The sequence below is a fragment of the Oncorhynchus nerka genome, unplaced genomic scaffold (genome assembly GCF_034236695.1).
Source record: "Oncorhynchus nerka isolate Pitt River unplaced genomic scaffold, Oner_Uvic_2.0 unplaced_scaffold_5969, whole genome shotgun sequence".
In the NCBI taxonomy this organism is placed as follows: Eukaryota; Metazoa; Chordata; class Actinopteri; order Salmoniformes; family Salmonidae; genus Oncorhynchus; species Oncorhynchus nerka.
The window spans coordinates 2,661-10,262 of record NW_027035345.1 but is presented as its reverse complement, the minus strand read 5'-3'; the positions used below and the strand labels follow the sequence as shown (position 1 = coordinate 10,262).

Sequence of the window (7,602 nt, the reverse complement as noted above, 5' to 3'; positions counted from 1 at the left end):
TGCAACATGCAGGGATACTGGAGTGATAGAGTTAGATACTGTATGTAGAGGGGTGAGGTGACATCAGGATATATGATCAACAGGAGCAGATAGGATACTGGAGTGATAGAGTTAGATACTGTATGTAGAGTGGTGAGGTGACATCAGGATATATGATCAACAGGAGCAGATAGGATACTGGAGTGATAGAGTTAGATACTGTATGTAGAGGGGTGAGGTGACATCAGGATATATGATCAACAGGAGCAGATAGGATACTGGAGTGATAGAGTTAGATACTGTATGTAGAGGGGTGAGGTGACATCAGGATATATGATCAACAGGAAGCAGATAGGATACTGGAGTGATAGAGTTAGATACTGTATGTAGAGGGTGAGGTGACATCAGGATATATGATCAACAGGAGCAGATAGGATACTGGAGTGATAGAGTTAGATACTGTATGTAGAGGGGTGAGGTGACATCAGGATATATGATCAACAGGAGCAGATAGGATACTGGAGTGATAGAGTTAGATACTGTATGTAGAGGGGTGAGGTGACATCAGGATATATGATCAACAGGAGCAGATAGGATACTGGAGTGATAGAGTTAGATACTGTATGTAGAGGGGTGAGGTGACATCAGGATATATGATCAACAGGAGCAGATAGGATACTGGAGTGATAGAGTTAGATACTGTATGTAGAGGGGTGAGGTGACATCAGGATATATGATCAACAGGAGCAGATAGGATACTGGAGTGATAGAGTTAGATACTGTATGTAGAGGGGTGAGGTGACATCAGGATATATGATCAACAGGAGCAGATAGGATACTGGAGTGATAGAGTTAGATACTGTATGTAGAGGGGTGAGGTGACATCAGGATATATGATCAACAGGAGCAGATAGGATACTGGAGTGATAGAGTTAGATACTGTATGTAGAGGGGTGAGGTGACATCAGGATATATGATCAACAGGAGCAGATAGGATACTGGAGTGATAGAGTTAGATACTGTATGTAGAGGGGTGAGGTGACATCAGGATATATGATCAACAGGAGCAGTAGCAGTGATTGTACGATACATTTCCATGACAGACTGACCAGGTGGATCCGGGTTAAAGATATGATCCCTTATTGATGTCACTTAGTTAAATCTACTTCAATCAGTGTCGATGAAGAGGTGGAGATCAGATGATGAAGATGATGGAGAGGAGACAGGGTAGCCCTTTCCTGCAGTCAAAGACCAACCTCTCCCTCTTTGGCCTCAAGGGTAGTAATAATAATATTAATATGATTAAATACAGTCATATTTTATTTATTATTATTATTTTATTATTTTTTTCATCATGAATATAAAGGGTAATATTGGGATTGAATCTCAACATGGAATACATTTAAACTCTATAACTCAATAGTATGAAGGTGTTCTTAATGTTTTGTACACTCAGTGTAAATGATCATTATATGTCAGTGTGTGTGTGTGTGTCAGTTGGTGTGTGTGTGTGTGTTAGTGTGTGTGTGTGTCAGTGTGTGTGGAGTCAGTATACATGTGTCAGTTTGTGTGTGTGTCAGTGTGTGTGTTTTTTTTGTCTGTGTGTGTGTGTCCGTGTGTGTCCGTGTGTGTCAGTGTGTGTGTGTGTGTGTGTGTGTGTGTGTGTTGTATAGTCACATTGGTGTTCCAGCGAGCTCTGACGTCAGCGGCCACATCGTACAGAGCATCAACCTCCTTCACTGCCGAGTCTGGAGACGTGTGTTGAGGAATCAAAACAAAGTTCCCCACAGCTAGGAGGGAGGTGGGGAGGGAGGGAGGGAGGAGGGAGAGAGAGAGGGAGGGGGAGGGAGTTGGGGAGGGAGGGAGGGAGGCAGAGAGAGAGAGAGGGAAGCAGGGAGGGTGGGAGGGAGAGAGGGAGGGAGGGTGGGGAGGGAGGGAGGCAGAAAGGGAGTGAGAAAAACACCGAAAGAGGGGAATGGAGAGTTAAAGATTTAAAATCTTCATTAATCAGTTCCAAAATGTTTTGCAGCAGTCAAGTTTTTCAAGATATTCAGCCTGGTCTCATAGACGAGATGGAACTGTAACGCTGGGAGTCGGGAAGCAGGTTCAGGGAGTGTTTTTAATAAATGAACATAGAACAAAACAAGAAACACGGGTACAGACATGAACACTGGACCAGAAACAATAACGGGGAAGGAACCAAAGGGAGGTGATGGAGACAGACAGTTGAAGTGGGAAGTTTACATACACTTAGGTTGGAGTCATTAGAACTCGTTTTACAACCACTCCACAGATTTATTGTTCACAAACTATAGTTTTGGCAAGTCGGTTAGGACATCTACTTTGTGTATGACACAAGTCATTTTTCCAACAATTGTTTACAGACAGATTATTTCACTTCAATTCCAGTGGATCAGACGTTTACATACACTAAGTTGACTGTGCCTTTAAACAGCTTGGAAAATTCCAGAAAATGATGTCATGGCTTTAGAAGCTTCTGATAGGCTAATTGACATAATTTGAGTCAATTGGAGGTGTAACTGTGGATGTATTTCAAGGCCTACCTTCAAACTCAGTGCCTTTTTGCCTGACATCATGGGAAAATCAAAAGAAATCAGCCAAGACCTCAGAAGAAAATTGTAGACCTCCATAAGTCTGGTTCATCCTTGGGAGCAATTTCCAAACACCTGAAGGTACTAAATTCATCTGTACAAACAATAGTACGTAAGTATAAACACCAATGGACCACGCAGCCGTCATACCGCTCAGGAAGGAGACACATTCTGTCTCCTATAGATTAACGTACTTAGGTGCGAAAAGTGCAAATCAATCCCAGAACAACAGCAAAGGACCTTGTGAAGATGCTGGAAGAAACAGGTAAAAATTATCTAGATCCACAGTAAAACAAGTCTTATATCGACATAACCAGGATTGTGTCAAGGCACAGATCTAAAGAAGGGTACCAAAACATTTCTGCAGCATTGAAGGTCACCAAGGTCACCATAGTGGCCTCCATCATTCAATTGGAAGAAGTTTGGATCCACCAAAACACTTCCTAGAGCTGGCCACCCGGCCAAGCCGAGCATTCGGGGGAGAAGAACCTTGGTCAGCGAGGTGACCAAAAACCTGATGGTCACTCTGACAGCACTCCACCAATCAGGCCTTTATGTTAGAGTAGCCAGATGAATGCCATTCCTCAGTAAAAAGCACATGACAGTCAACTTGGAGTTTGCCAAAAGGCACCTAAAAAAACCTGAATGTAAATAATCTGTTTGATTAATTGTCCAGTGGTCTTATGGCTTTTGGACCTAGCCTTGGCTTTTGGACCTGGCCTTGGCTTTTGTACCTAGCCTTGGCTTTTGGACCTAGCCTTGGCTTTTGGACCAAGCCTTGGCTTTTGGACCAAGCCTTGGCTTTTGGACCAAGCCTTGGCTTTTGGACCTAGCCTTGGCTTTTGGACCTAGCCTTGGCTTTTGGACCTAGCCTTGGCTTTTGGACCAAGCCTTGGCTTTTGGACCTAGCCTTGGCTTTTGGACCTAGCCTTGGCTTTTGGACCTAGCCTTGGCTTTTGGACCTAGCCTTGGCTTTTGGACCAAGCCTTGGCTTTTGGACCAAGCCTTGGCTTTTGTACCTAGCCTTGGCTTTTGGACCTAGCCTTGGCTTTTGGACCTAGCCTTGGCTTTTGGACCTAGCCTTGGCTTTTGGACCTGGCTTTTGGACCTAGCCTTGGCTTTTGGACCTGGCTTTTGGACCTAGCCTTGGCTTTTGGACCAAGCCTTGGCTTTTGGACCAAGCCTTGGCTTTTGGACCTAGCCTTGGCTTTTGGACCAAGCCTTGGCTTTTGGACCTAGCCTTGGCTTTTGGACCTGGCTTTTGGACCTAGCCTTGGCTTTTGGACCTAGCCTTGGCTTTTGGACCTAGCCTTGGCTTTTGGACCTAGCCTTGGCTTTTGGACCAAGCCTTGGCGCTCCGGTACCGCTTGCCGTGCGGTAGCAGAGAAAACAGTCTATGACTTGGGTGACTGGAGTCTTTGACTATTTTTTGGGCCTTCCTCTGACACTGCCTGGTATAGAGGTCCTGGATGGCAGGAAGCTTGGCCCCAGTGATGTATTGGCACGTGCGCACTACCCTCTGTAGCGCCTTACGATCGGATACCGAACAGTTGCCATACCAGGCGGTGATGCAACCGGTCAGGATGCTCTCAATGGTGCAACTGTATGATGCAAAATGCTTCCTGACACTTTGCTTCTTGAAAGTCTAATATCTTGAAAACTTGCCTGCTGACATGCAACACATCTTGGTACTGACTGTATCAACAGGACTAATGGACTGACTGTATCAACAGGACTAATGGACTGACTGTATCAACAGGACTAATGGAAACAAATACACATGTTTTTTGAGTTAATTATTTTTTTATGTAAGGGAACCTCATATTTTTCCTCCTCTCTCTCTCTCTCTCTCTCTCTCTCTCTCTCTCTCTCTGTGTCTTTCTCTCTCTCTGTGTCTTTCTCTCTCTCTCTCTCTCTCTCTCTCTCTCTCTCTCACACACACACTGAATCCCTCTCTCCCTCTCATTCCCCCTCTCCCTCCCCACTCTCTCCCCCATCACAATCTCCCTCCCCCTCCCACCTCTCCCCATCACCCCCCTTCTACCTGTGTAGTTCGAGGAGAACATGACAATGAAGGGCTCTCTGATGAAGGTATCTGTACCGCAGGGCTCACAGCCGTCATCGTACGTGTAGTTCTTAGCCACAGAGACCGTCTCCTCTCTATCATATAACAGCAGAAACACACGCTTTAGGAGATGGTTTCAGTGTTTAGTGCAGCACAGAACGACACAGTACAGAGCAGAACAGAGCAGAACAGAGCAGAACAGAACCTGTACAGATAGAGGTATCTCTCTGTATATTACCTGTACAGGTAGAGGTATCTCTCTGTATATGACCTGTATAGATAGAGGTATCTCTCTGTATATTACCTGTACAGGTAGAGGTATCTCTCTGTATATTACATATATTACCTGTATAGGTAGAGGTATCTCTCTGTATATTACCTGTATAGGTAGAGGTATCTCTCTGTATATTACCTGTACAGATAGAGGTATCTCTCTGTATATTACCTGTACAGGTAGAGGTATCTCTCTGTATATTACCTGTACAGGTAGAGGTATCTCTCTGTATATTACCTGTACAGGTAGAGGTATCTCTCTGTATATTACCTGTACAGGTAGAGGTATCTCTCTGTGTATTACCTGTACAGGTAGAGGTATCTCTCTGTATATTATCTGTACAGATAGAGGTATCTCTCTGTGTATTACCTGTACAGGTAGAGGTATCTCTCTGTATATTACATATATTATCTGTATAGGTATCTCTCTGTATATTACCTGTATAGGTAGAGGTATCTCTCTGTATATTATCTGTATAGGTAGAGGTATCTCTCTGTATATTACCTGTACAGGTAGAGGTATCTCTCTGTATATTACCTGTACAGGTAGAGGTATCTCTCTGTATACTACCTGTACAGATAGGGGTATCTCTATGTATATTACCTGTACAGGTAGAGGTATCTCTCTGTATATTACCTGTACAGGTAGAGGTATCTCTCTGTATATTACCTGTACATGTAGAGGTATCTCTCTGTATATTACCTGTACAGGTAGAGGTATCTCTCTGTATATTACCTGTACAGGTAGAGGTATCTCTCTGTATATTACCTGTACAGGTAGAGGTATCTCTCTGTATATTACCTGTACAGGTAGAGGTATCTCTCTGTGTATTACCTGTACAGGTAGAGGTATCTCTCTGTGTATTACCTGTACAGGTAGAGGTATCTCTCTGTATAATACCTGTACAGGTAGAGGTATCTCTCTGTGTATTACCTGTACAGGTAGAGGTATCTCTCTGTATATTACCTGTACAGGTAGAGGTATCTCTCTGTATATTACCTGTACAGGTAAAGGTATCTCTCTGTATACTACCTGTACAGATAGGGGTATCTCTCTGTATATTACCTGTACAGGTAGAGGTATCTCTCTGTATATTACCTGTACAGGTAGAGGTATCTCTCTGTATATTACCTGTACAGGTAGAGGTATCTCTCTGTATATTACCTGTACAGGTAGAGGTATCTCTCTGTGTATTACCTGTACAGGTAGAGGTATCTCTCTGTATATTACCTGTACAGGTAGAGGTATCTCTCTGTATATTACCTGTACAGGTAGAGGTATCTCTCTGTGTATTACCTGTACAGGTAGAGGTATCTCTCTGTATATTACCTGTACAGATAGAGGTATCTCTCTGTGTATTACCTGTACAGGTAGAGGTATCTCTCTGTATATTACATATATTATCTGTATAGGTATCTCTCTGTATATTACCTGTATAGGTAGAGGTATCTGTATATTACCTGTACAGGTAGAGGTATCTCTCTGTATATGACCTGTATAGATAGAGGTATCTCTCTGTATATTACCTGTACAGAGTAGAGTATCTCTCTGTATATTACATATATTACCTGTATGAGTAGAGGTATCTCTCTGTATATTACCTGTATAGGTAGAGGTATCTCTGTATATTACCTGTACAGATAGGGTACATCTCTCTGTATATTACCTGTACAGGTAAGGTATCTGTATATTGTACAGGTAAGAGGTATCTCTCTGTATATGCCTGTACAGGTAGAGGTATCTCTCTGTATATTACCTGTACAGGTAGAGGTATCTCTCTGTGTATTACCTGCAGGTAGAGGTATCTCTCTGTATATTATCTGTACAAAAGATAGAGGTATCTCTCTGTGTATTACCTGTACAGGTAGAGGTATCTCTCTGTATATTACATATATTATCTGTATAGGTATCTCTCTGTATATTACCTGTATAGGTAGAGGTATCTCTCTGTATATTATCTGTATAGGTAGAGGTATCTCTCTGTATATTACCTGTACAGGTAGAGGTATCTCTCTGTATATTACCTGTACAGGTAGAGGTATCTCTCTGTATACTACCTGTACAGATAGGGGTATCTCTCTGTATATTACCTGTACAGGTAGAGGTATCTCTCTGTATATTACCTGTACAGGTAGAGGTATCTCTCTGTATATTACCTGTACAGGTAGAGGTATCTCTCTGTATATTACCTGTACAGGTAGAGGTATCTCTCTGTATATTACCTGTACAGGTAGAGGTATCTCTCTGTATATTACCTGTACAGGTAGAGGTACCTCTCTGTATATTACCTGTACAGGTAGAGGTATCTCTCTGTGTATTACCTGTACAGGTAGAGGTATCTCTCTGTGTATTACCTGTACAGGTAGAGGTATCTCTCTGTATAATACCTGTACAGGTAGAGGTATCTCTCTGTGTATTACCTGTACAGGTAGAGGTATCTCTCTGTATATTATCTGTACAGATAGAGGTATCTCTCTGTGTATTACCTGTACAGGTAGAGGTATCTCTCTGTATATTACATATATTATCTGTATAGGTATCTCTCTGTATATTACCTGTATAGGTAGAGGTATCTCTCTGTATATTATCTGTATAGGTAGAGGTATCTCTCTGTATATTACCTGTACAGGTAGAGGTATCTCTCTGTATATTACCTGTACAGGTAGAGGTAT

General features: G+C 42.6%; 1 long non-coding RNA gene across 1 annotated transcript; it reads right to left on the bottom strand.

The window, feature by feature from the left end:
- Positions 1–898: 898 nt before the first annotated feature.
- Positions 899–4,773, bottom strand: LOC135566308 (uncharacterized). Its single transcript, XR_010462036.1, has 3 exons — positions 4,636–4,773; positions 1,657–1,769; positions 899–1,250 (listed from the first exon to the last, which is right to left on the bottom strand). It is a non-coding gene; the product is annotated as an uncharacterized LOC135566308 (long non-coding RNA).
- Positions 4,774–7,602: the final 2,829 nt, after the last annotated feature.